Genomic DNA, 12500 nt, shown 5'->3' with positions numbered 1-12500 from the left:
AGACTAAAAATAACTGATTTTTACAAGCAATATTTTAAATAAAGTGAATTGTCTCTGTTTTTTAAAAAATAATTACATAAATCATCTCATTTTATTTTTCAGGGTTTCTTCGAAAAATATTTGGGAAATATTTCTGACACTCTCTACCCCATAAACCTGTAAATAATTGTAACATTGTCTGCCTTTCTCTTTATATTTCATTCACTGACTCATTTTTTCCCTTCATTTACCAATATTTTATATAGACTACAACCACTGTATTTTTTTCTATTTGTTTTATGGAATTCCATCTCTTCCCATTCCTTGGTTTCATTAGAAACCTTATATTTCTGTAAACATTAGCTTTAAAAAAATTCCTTTGTCTCCAGGGACTTGTTGATTTGATTTTGATTTTTGTAAAATTGAGGTATGTTAGGCTGATCACCACATCACTTCCATCCTGTGTATGTTCTCATGCAAATAACCACTGATGTAAAATTTCTATGACCTGTCAAGTTCAAGGGACAATATCCATACGATTGATACTGACCCAAAACTTAAGTGAAAAGAAAACTCCAAATTTGCTAAGTAAAACTTCTCCACCTTCTGCTCCTCCAAAGACTATAAATTCTGATGTCATTCATTGGTCAAGTGTGAGCTCTAAGCTAACTCTTCAATAAACCTTGATCTCATTAACCACTTTTTCTGAGGTTAATCAATGTTTTACCTAATATTGTGTTTTCTTTCAAAATTGCTAGTTTTTGAAAACTGCTTCTTTTTCTTAACTTGTTTAAGAATTTCCCAGAAGGAAATTAAAAAGCCTTAAAGAAGGCTCATTTCATAACATAGTTCTCATTAACGAAATGTTGTGTTAGTGAAAAAAATAGTGATTTTTCTTTGGAAACTTTTAAAAGAGTTTTTCAGAAAACGTGAATTTGTATACTAAGATTTTACCACCTGTATTCTCTTGATATTTTTCATTTACATTTTTGTTTCAGTGAAATTGAACTTAACAAGATACCTCTTTATATTTTGTAGACTGAAAGTGCCTAATTCTCCATTAACCCATGTGTAGAGAAGGATCTCTTTATTGTTCGTTTCCTCATCACTTTTAAAATGTATCTCCAGGATGTCTGCTAATGGTATTAATATTTTTTATATATATAGTCAGAAGGACTAACACAATACCAAAGATTGTTGTTGCTTAACCTGGAGGAACTCCTAATCTGCCTCTTTTTATGGGGTTATTTCCCATCGTATATCCATTTGGGAAATGAGTGTATGAACTTTAAATTACATGACTTCTCATCAGTGAGATGGACATGAACCATATGGTTTGGATTCTCATAAATGTCTTTCAGTTTGAATCTAAGAGAAAACCAAGGAAGCATTAAAAAAAATTTGACCTCCTCCTTCTCTTTTTGCTATTTTCTTATTTTAAATGTATAGTTGTTTCCTTTATTATATTCCATTAATAAATTGAAGATGGAAAAAGGCATGTCTCACAGCATATTTCACTGTGAACCTAAGCGAACTCTCCTGTGTTTCTCATACCTTTGTCTTCGGCACTGAATTATCACCTTCCTCAAACCATCGTGCATGCGGCTTCCATCATGCATGCGCATATGGTCTCTCTTGTGATTGTCTTTCCAAAGGAAGCCGGCCTTCTGCCTGTGTTATTCAGTTTCCCCCATTGCTACTTCTGTGATTTCTTTTCTTGATACAATCTAGGCAGACATTTCCTTTGGGTTAACTAAATTTTAGCAGTTATACATTTCAAAAGTCTGCATTTTCAAGATTCTGAAGTATGAATTTTCTCCAATATATGCTCAGTCATTTGCTTTACAACAGTTTAACTGTCATTTAGTACTTAAATCTCTTCTTTCATGTGATTCCATTAAGAAGTACTTCACTTAGATATTATTTAAAATAGAAATTCCTATTACAAAAGTTTATGTATTCATCAGTTGATAAAAATATGAATAAAATTATCTGGGAAACAAATCCTGCATTTCCTTTGCAACACTGGCCAAAGATGTTAAGTCAATATTAGTATTTTCCAAGGCATCTTAGGTATTATAATAATGAAGTGGACACCATCTACTATGTAACAACCCAAAGAATTTACTAGGGTTAATAACCCTAATGATAAATAATTAATAATAATAAATAATATACTTAATAAATAATTAATAAAGCTAATATTCCTAATACCAAACCACTTGTTATGACAAAATAGCAAAAAAAGCTAAAGAATATATATATATGTATGTATAATTTTATTTAGTTAGATTTTGGTTGTGCTTGATCTTCATCCTTGTGCAGGCTTTTTTTCTAGTTGTAGAGAGCAGAGGCGCCTCTGTAGTTGTGGTGTGTGGCTTTTTCATTGCAGTGACTTCTCTCTGTTGCGGGCAGAACGCAAGCTCTAGAGTGTGCAAGCTTCAGTAGTTGTGGCACGTGGGCTCAGTAGTTGTGGTTCCCGAATTCCAGAGCACAGGCTCAATAGTTGTGACACATGGGTTTAGTTGCTCTGTGGTATGTGGGATCTTCCTGGGCCGGTATCGAACACATGTCTCCTGCATTGACAGGCAGATTCTTTACCATGAAGGTACTTGGCACTAGGGATGCCTAAGAATATTATTCAAATATAAACTTCAAAACTATTGTTTTAATAGTTTTTTCTTAAGATGTTTCTTTTTGACTCCCATTCCTTTATTGACAATGTGAAATGCCGTCCCCTATGTGTGTGGTGTGTGTCTGTGTATCTGCATTCAGATAGTTATAAATTTATATATGTTTTATAATAAATTTTGTTTCTTGGTTTTCCATTTTCATGATATTGACCTTAAACTTTTCATTTTGTTTTTTTGTGAAGAACCTCAGAAAACAAAGAGTAAGTATTTTAAAAATTTATTATTCACAAATCTTATTACATGACTGAATTGCTTGCGGCCTTATCTTTCCAGACTTAATGCTTTTCCTGGTCTTGACCTTCTCCTGGATGTGTACCTTTACAGATTTTATTTATAGACTTCCCCATAGAAAGTTCTCTCCATTTGTTTTCTCAACCTAGAATATATTTCAATTTCTTTATTGTTATTCTGTATCATTTATTTCCTATTGTCTTTATTTTTTCTATTTTTTTGGTGGTTTGTTATAAGGCTCACTGAGAAGTTGATGAGATGAAGACCATTAGGTCAGGAGTTCACTTTGTGTGTCTCCCAGGACACGTCCCTAGTTAGCACTTCTATCACATTCCAATTTCACCGATCCACATTTAAGCAAATGAGGCTTTCCCAAAGCTGCAGAGTTGAGAAAAACTGCCTACAGAGTGCAGTTGCTCTGTCCCATTAAAGCCTGTGTATATTCTGATATTCTTCCTTCATCCATAAACTTGAAGCCCGTTTTTCCACTGAGCTTGAGTATCTTATCCAAACACTCCTGAATTTAAGATCTCCAATATTATATTTGTATCTCAGGAAAAGTTCACTTGTTTCTATTCTCTTTCAAGTCTCAATTTGTGATGTAAAAGATAATGAAACCATTGTCCTGGGAAGTCACTGAGAATTTTCTTTTTTTCTAAAAGTGGATAAAATTTTAATAATTTTGGTATCCTTTAAAGACAGTTTTCAGTGACAATTTTTATTTCAAAGAAAATTCAACTCAGTAATACCAAATAAACGTATTTGTCAGAGTTAAATGACGACTCTTACAGGTAAATTTTTGGACAGAGGGACTCGGTCCCTCCTCATGTCTTTGCAAGTACCTCTCTTGTAAATGAGTTTTCTTTGTTGTCTGCATGTTCTTAAAAAGGACAATGGAGTAAGGCAAGACCAATTATGATATGACTTTTATCACTGAGGGCAAGCTATGCTACCTCTTTGCATGGTGTCATTTTCAATCTTATTCTTTATGGAACCCAGGCATATATGGAAGTGCAACATGAAAAAAGTGAAAAGTGCAAGTGTGAGTTGCTCATCATGTCCTGCTCTTTGTGACCTCATGGACTGTAGCCCACCAGACTCCTCTGTCCATGAAATTCTCCAGGCAAGAATACTGGAGTGGATAACTGTTCCCTTCTCCAGGGGTCTTACCGACCCAGGGATGGAACATAGGTCACTTGCATTGCAGGCAGATTCTTTAGCATCTGAACCACCAAGAAAGAGTGTATTTCCCTCTAAGTGGTGAAATGGCCTTTTATTTTCAGAAATGTGTTAGGCCCCACAGAAAATGACGGCAGTGTTTGAAAAGTTAGTCCTCCTCCATTCCTGACATGTTACTTCTTTTGGGGTGAATTTTGTATTTATCTTTTGACTGTCAGTAACTGTTAGGCAACAAAAAGGGAAGATCTTGTTAATGTATTGGGTACATTACTTTGTAATGTACTACACCTGGGTATTGAGTCATAGTTTCCTCTGTCATTGAACGTTTGTCTTCAATGCTCAATCATTATCTTCCTTAAAGTCAGGATACTAATATTCTTCTATAATCTGTCTCATCTTTTTGTCTTTTCAATGGTTGTGTGATATGTTCATTTGTTACTCAACTTCCCACATTCTGTTATTTGTCCTGTTGCAATTTTCTTAGGTATAGCAGTAACGAAGTTGGCTTCCTCTATATAGTAAAAGCACAGGTGTTTATTAGAGCTAATAAGACAAATAATAACAAGAGTAGTGCATTCAATATAGGTAAAGAACATTTCTTTAACTGAAAACTTTAGAATTATTATTTAAAATTTTTTCACAATTAATATAATACTTTTATGTTTTATACTTATTTCCCTTTGGAGAATAGTCTCTTAACCAAGTGAGCTCTAAGCCACTGTGCATGTGTGTGTGTGTGTGTGAGTGTGTATCTGCATTTGGATACTTAAAATTTAATTATGAATTTTACAATAAATTTTGTTTATTGGTGTACCATTTCCATATTGCCATTAAATTTCCCATTTTATCTTTCTAAAGGACCCCAGAGGAAAAATGGTAAGTATCCTAAAACTTGTTTCTCACAAACTTCATTTACATGAATGATTTTTTGAGGCTTGACATTCCCACTCTCATAATCCACATGCTTTCTTTGTATGGCCCTGTTTCTGAATGTCTGTCTACCTTTACCTCTCCAATTGTTACTTAGAGATTTGCCCATAGAGAGTTCACCTCATTAATTTCCCCTTCTAAATTCTATTTCAATTCCTTTTCCATTCTATACCATTTCCTTTCTATTTAATTTTTATCTATTTCTAGCAACTTGCCAGAGAAGGCAATGGCACCCCACTCCAGTACTCTTGCCTGGAAAATCCCACGGACGGAGGAGCCTGGTGGACTGCAGTCCGTGGGGTCTCAAAGAGTCGGACACGACTGAGCGACTTCCCTTTCAATTTTCACTTTCATGCATTGGAGAAGGAAATGGCAACCCACTCCAGTGTTCTTGCCTGGAAAATCCCAGGGACGGGGGAGCCTGGTGGGCTGCCATCTATGGGGTCGCACAGAGTCGGACACGACTGAAGTGACTTAGCAGCAGCAGCAGCAGCTAGCAACTTGCTATAGGCTTACTTAAAAGTTAATGATATAAAGGATATCAAGTTGAAAGGAACTGGACTCCATCCTGTTTATCTGCCAGGACGCATCTCAGTTCCCATATCTCGGGCCCACACTTAGGCCAATGAGATTTCCTGAAGCCCGCAGAGATCAGAGAAGATTGTTAACAGGCTGATGAAGTTTACCTCTTCATTGTCCCTTCAAAGCCTGTATAAATTCTGCTTTCATTTCTTGATCCATAAACAACAGTCATTCTTCCACTGTGCCTGAATACATTTCCAGGCATAATAATATTTCTAATGTAATTCTTGCAATTTTTTTTTCAAACAATAGTAATCTTTTCCTTTCTATTTTTTTTTTTTTTTGCTTTACATTTTGAATGACACAATAATGGTCTTAGTAACTTGAATTCTAATTACTGTTTTGAGAAGAAATATACAGCCCAGGAAACATCCAGTTGTTTACATTCTTTTGGTTCTCAACATGAGAGTCTAAGAAACTATTGCCCTAGTAAGTTGCCAAATATTCTTTTTTTCCTGCAGCATGATATAATCCTTAAAATATTAACATCTTTTAATGACAGTTTTCAGTGACTTTCTTATTTCAAAGATAATTTAATTCAGATCTGTATCAAAATTATGTATGTTGTAGTCTTGACATGGAGGCTTAATGCTGGCTCAGTGGTAAAGAGTTTGCCTGCCAATGCAGGAAATGCACGTCCAATCCATGGGTCACGAAGATCCCTGGAGAAGGAAATGGCAACCCACTCCAGTATTCTCGTTTTGGAAATCCCATGGACAGAGGAACCTGGTACAACAGTCCATGGGGTCACAAATGAGTTGGACACAACTTAGCGATTAAATAACAATGAAGCTTAACTTAACGTCTTCTACAAGTGGATTGTGGACAGATGAATATCTTCACTCTGCTCTCCAATAAACTTTTCCTGGTCTTTAATATCCTTTTCAAGTACCTCTCTTATAGTTCAGTTTCTGTCTGTTTTCATTGAATTTTGGAAAGGAGGTTGACCCAATGCAAGATCAATGAATGTAATGACATTTATTTCAGACAGAGGGTTGACCCTTCCCCCCACTTTATGGTGTCATTTTCATTCTTATTCATTTGGAAACCAGGCATTTATAAAAGTACATTGACATCATCCCCTAATTGGTGAGATGTCCTTTGAAACACATGGTTAAATGCTCAGAAGTGTGTGTCAGTTAACAACACAAAGAAAACCAAGGCTGTGTCTGAAAATTTTGTCCTCCTCCCTCCTGTCGTGTTACTCCATTTTCTGAATTGTTCATTAGTTCCTTTGACTTTGTTAGCAAATGTTAGGTGAAAAAAGGCAAATTTCATTAATGTATTTCCCTGTAGATCTAGACATGGTTTCATCTGTTATTGTACCTTTGTCATCAATGCTCAATCTCCATCTTCTTCAAAGTCAGTATGCACACATTCTTGTATAATTTTGTCTCACCTTTCTGTCTTTACAATGGATGTTTGCTATATGGACTATTTTTTTCAGTTTTCCCTATTTATAATTCTGTGATTTGTCTTGTTGTTGCAAAATCTGCAAGCATTTACTTCCTGTCCATTTAATGGTAGTAATCACTTATCTGGGAATAATTGTCATTTTCAGTGTGGCTATTGTGTAATACATTAATCTAAGTCACTCTCATGTCCTGTAATTTATAACTTGCTTCACTGATATTGATTATTTTATGTTTCTTACGTCACTGAATTTAAATCAAATGTGTATCATTTAGGAGAAGGTCAGAACAGAAATCACATAAGACAAGTAGGTATGTTCACTGGTGCCATAAATGTGAATAGAGACACCCAGTAAATTCTGGAAGAATTTGTTTCCAATCCTGCAATTAAGTATTTGTATCTAGTTTATTGACAAAAGCTACTGTGACCTCTCGACATGTATGCTAGCATCCATATAACTTATATCTCACAAACTGAAAATGAAAATCTAAGTAAAGTCAAAAGTGATTATATCCTTTTTTAAAAGGTAAATTCCAAAAACAACATTCCTGAAATTATCTCTCAGTGTTCTGAAATGACTCAGATTATGCCACTCTCTATTTCTGGAATATGTTGTTGAGCAAAAGAGAGGGTTTGGTCACTGAGAATGTGTGAGCTTCTTTGTATATGTGTGTGTTTGTGTGTGCATGTGTGTGAGTATATGCTTATGCTCCTGAGTGTATATAGATATTTCATATGTGTTTTCCTGTTTTGTGTGAGTGTGAATAATGGAAAATATATTTATAATTTCAAAGTGGTCCATAAGATTAATTTGTCTTTGTTTCTTTTCATATTTACCTGGACTCTTCATTTTATTTTTTAGATGATCATGAAAAAGGATTTGGTAAGTGTTTCTAACATCTTTGCCCCAACACCCTTTAAATGATTGCTCATAATTCCCTGTCTTTCTTACCATGTATCAATCCACCATGCTCATCTTTTCCCTCTCCCATCTCCAACCTTTTGGATATGGACTACCCCCATATTAATTCCTTTTATCTCTTCTCCCTAATTCCATCCCTTCTCATTACTTGCTTTTTTCAACATATCTTTTCTTCTCTCTAAACATTAGGTCTTTTTTCTTTTCTTCCTTTTTTGTCTCCAGAGAATTGACTAGCTTTGGTATATTTGTAGGGATAAGTGATATCAGCTTGATCACTACATTCTTTCAATTCTAAATAAATTTTCCTACAAGTGACCACAGATGTAGAATCTCTGTGACATTTCAAACTCAAGGGATAATAGCTATGTGACTAACTCTGAGCCAAAACTTAAGTGAGCAGATAACTCCATATTTGCTGAGCAAATTTTGTCTACCTTCTGCTCTTTAAAAAACTAGATTTTCAGATGTCATTCCTTGGCCAATGTGAGCTCTAAGCCTAACCTCACATTCACATTGACCACACGACCTAATTGTTCTTGGTATAGATGTGTTCTACCAAATATTGTATTTTTTTAATACTTTCTAAATTATTAGGTCTGCAAACTGAACATTTTCTCATTGTGTTTATGATAACATCACCTGTTAGCAAAAGGTCAGCTAATACTATATCACTCAATAATGAAATGTTATGTTAATGAATTGAGAAGCAACTTTCCTTAGAAATTTAAAAGAGTTTTTCATAAAACATTAAGGCAAAGCCTAAAGTTTTGCCTCAGGTATCCACTTGATGTTTTCATTTACATTTTGTTTCAGGGGAAATAAAACTTTCCAAACTATCTCTTTACAGTTGCAGGAGGCCAGAAGTGGTTCATACTCCAATAAGCATATGTATAGTAATGTCTGATTTTATGTTAGGAAAAGCACGTGTTTCAAAGGTAAACTTCAGAAGTATCATTTCAATGCTTTTACCCCATTAAGACAATACTTTTCCTGCTGAACACTGTAATCTTCTGGAAGAATACTCCCTTGCCAAAATGGCTCTTCATCCACACTGTGTATTTGGTTTTGAGTTTTTTTTTTTTTAAATTCAGATCAAAATGAATTTAAATATGAATTTTGTAATACAGTTTCTTTCTTAGTGTTCCATTCCCATGATACTGACCTTAAAATTTCACTTTATTTTTCTACAGAAGTTCATGAGCAAAATGGTAAGTATTCTGAAACTTCTCAAAAACCTCTCTAACATGACTGATTTCTTGAGGCCCCGTCTCTTAATCCAGATGCTTTCCGTTGTATTGTGCTTGTCCTGGATGCCTGACTTTGTGTCTCCCAGTTGAATTATAGGCTTCCCCAGACAGAGTCTCTCTCTTCAATCCTTCATCTAAAATGCATTCTATTTTCCAATCTGTATCCTTCGTTCCTGTAAACATTATAGGCTCACTATAAAGAGTATGTGATGAAGGATATTATGTTAAAAGGTACTGAGTTCCATTCTGCTTATCTCCAAGGACACATCCATTGTTAAGACCTCTGTAAAATGCCTGTATCTAGGGCCCATATTTATTGCAATGAGACTTCCCCAAACCTGCAGAGATAGAGAAGAAGATGCCTAATGTGCTCAGTGAAGTTTGTCTCTCATTGTCCTTCAAAGCAAGTAAGCATTCTGCTTTATTTCTTGATCCATGAGTTTGACATTCATTTTTCCACTGTGCCCAAATATATTACCCTAGGCTTCCCAGATAAAGAAACATTTCAGAAGTTATTCTTGGAATCAGTTCAGTTCAATTGCTCAGTTGTGTCCAACTCTTTGCGACTCCATGAATTAAAGCACGCCAGGCCTCCCTATCCATCACCAACTCTGGGGTTCACTCAAACACATGTCCATCAAGTCGGTGATGCCATCCAGCCATCTCATCCTCTCCTCCTGCCCCCAATCCCTCCCAGTATCAGGGTTTTTTCCAATGAGTCAACTCTTCTCATGATGTGGCCAAAATATTGGAGTTTCAGCTTCAGCATCAGTCCTTCCAATGCATACCCAGGACTGATTTCCTTTAGAATAGACTGGTTGGATCTCCTTGGAATAGTTTCTTGCAAAAGTGATAATTCTTGCTTCATTGGCATTGAATGTTGTATTTTTCTTACAGGCACTATATATAAACCACCTGTGCTTCATCCAGGTGTGGATCAAAATAGAAACGTCCCAAATCAAGGTGATGTATTCATTGGTTGACATATATGTGATTAGAGGCACATAGTTCATAATGAAGAGTAAGCTCTAGAATGCTTTTAATCCTATAATTCAATATTTGTATCTAGTTTATTGAACAAAGCTACCTTGATTCCTCACATATATGTTAGCTTCCAAATACCTTATCATATATTATAAAGTGAACAATGAATACATAACTAATGTCAAAAGTGATTAAAAACTTTTTTAAAAGGTAGCTTCTAGGACTAATGTTCCTAAGATTATATGTCAATCTAGTAAATTGACTTAATTTTTGCCCACTCTGAATTTCTGGAGAATATATTAAGCAAAAGGAGGGGTTTTTACTGTAGATGTATGAGGTTCTGGGTGTTGATATTCCTGTGAGCTCTTCTGTATATATGCATGTTTTATATCAGTGTTTTGTGTGTGTGTGTCTGTGTTTCTGAACACTAATAAACTGAATTGTAAATGCAAATTTTAGAATAGAATTATTTTGTGTTTGTATCTTTCAATATTTACATGGAACTCTTAATTTTATTTTTTTAATATTTTAGGAAATAAAATTGGTAAGTATTTCTGACATTTTCCCCATAGACATTTAAATGACTACTATCATTCCCTCCCTTTCTATCTCTTTGGCACCTGTTCTCTCATCCTTCCCCTCTTCCCTCTCCAGTTGTCTTTATATAGACTATTTTCATATGAACTTCTTCCATCTGGTTTTCTCTAGTTCCAACTCTTCCTATTCCTTGCTTTTCATTATATACCTATTCTTGTCTATATACTTCAGTGTTTTCCTTTTTATGTATCCTGAATGTTGTCTTGATTTGATTCTAATTGTTGAAGGGATGAGGGATATCAGGCTGATCACCACATCATTCCCATGAAACAGATGTTATCGTGTAAATGATCACTGATGTGAAATCACTGTGACCTTTCAAGTTCAAGGGAGAATAACCATGTGATTGATATTGACCCAAAACTTAAGTGAACAGAAAACTCCAAATTTGTTGAGCAAATTACTCTGCCTTCTGCTCTTTCAAAGGCTATTAATTCAGTGACGTTCCTTTATTACATGTGAGCTCTAAACCTACTCTCATATTCCCCTTGATATTATTATCCAGTTGTTTCAGGTATACAAATGCTATATCTAATGATAAGCCCCATAGTATTGTGCAGCTTCTTTTACTAAAAATTTCTATTCGTGTAAAATACAAATTTAAAAGATTTATTCAGAAAACACTAATCAAACACTAAATGTTTATCTCCTTAATCTCTTGATGTTTTTCAATTACATCTTTGTTGCAGAGGAAATAGAACTTAGCAGTATAGTAGAAGGCTAAAACTGGTTACTGATACATTAGCCCATGTGTACAAAAGTCCATTTATATTTCCTTATCAGCTTTTAAATATGTTGCTTGTCTTTCAGTTCACACTAATTTTCTATACTGAGAAAGGCAGAAGTGCCAACACAAATGCAAGGATTTGATACTATTTAAGAGAACTCACAATTTAACTCCCCTGATGGGGCCATTTCCAACCTTGCACAATGAAATATATGGAATGAAAATGGGTACTTCTCATTAGTATGGTGGACTTTGAAACTTTTGGTTTTAATTCTAATAAATGGTGGTCCAAGTGAACGCAAAAGCAAATGAAGGAAGTTTTTCCAATTTCTGACCTGGTCCCTTCCTGACATCCTCAGATTTGAATGAATTGGATTACTTTTCTTTTGTTGATCAATAATGTGAAGAAGGAAAACACGTGACTCAAAATGTTTTTCACTATGAACCTACACGTGGTTTCACCTGTGTTTTTATGTTTTTCTCCAACAATCAATTTCCATGTTCCTGAGCACCATCAAACAAATAACTTACATGATATCCCTTTTTATTTAGTCTCTCAATTTTGTTTGTCTTCTGCATTTGGCATTCCATTTTCCCCATTAGTACTTCTGTGATTTTCTCATTTTGATACAACCTAAAAAGATATTTCTTTTATGTCAGCTAAATGTTAGTATTGGTATATTTCAAAGATTTACCAGTTTTAAGCTTCTGAAGTGTGAGTTTTCTCCAACATATGCTCAGTCTTTTGATGTACAAACCCCTTCACCCTCATTTTGTATTTTCATACCTTTTCCTCATGTATTTTTTTATACATGAAAGACCTGCCTCACTTAGGCTTTAGCTAAAATAGCAATTTGCATTACAGTAGTTTAAATACTCATTTATTGACAAATGTGAGTAGAATCATCTAGGCTACAAACCCAGTATTTCTTTGACATCACTGGTTCAAGATGTTAAACAATGTTTGTGGCTCTTAACATTTTAAATATTACAATAATTGATTTAATCCTGTCTAT

At 34.7% G+C, this 12500-nt stretch overlaps 1 long non-coding RNA gene across 1 annotated transcript; it reads left to right on the top strand.

The window, feature by feature from the left end:
• Nucleotides 1-4940: 4940 nt before the first annotated feature.
• On the top strand, nt 4941-10704 carry LOC120870603. The gene is made up of 5 exons (XR_005722820.1): nt 4941-4958; nt 7870-7890; nt 9120-9137; nt 10074-10139; nt 10693-10704. It is a non-coding gene; the product is annotated as an uncharacterized LOC120870603 (long non-coding RNA).
• The last annotated feature ends 1796 nt before the right edge of the window (nt 10705-12500 follow it).

Source organism: Oryx dammah, unplaced genomic scaffold, assembly GCF_014754425.2.
Source record: "Oryx dammah isolate SB20612 unplaced genomic scaffold, SCBI_Odam_1.1 HiC_scaffold_11, whole genome shotgun sequence".
NCBI classification, from domain to species: Eukaryota; Metazoa; Chordata; class Mammalia; order Artiodactyla; family Bovidae; genus Oryx; species Oryx dammah.
Note: the sequence above shows the minus strand (reverse complement) of the source record. Positions and strands in the feature narration are given on the sequence as shown.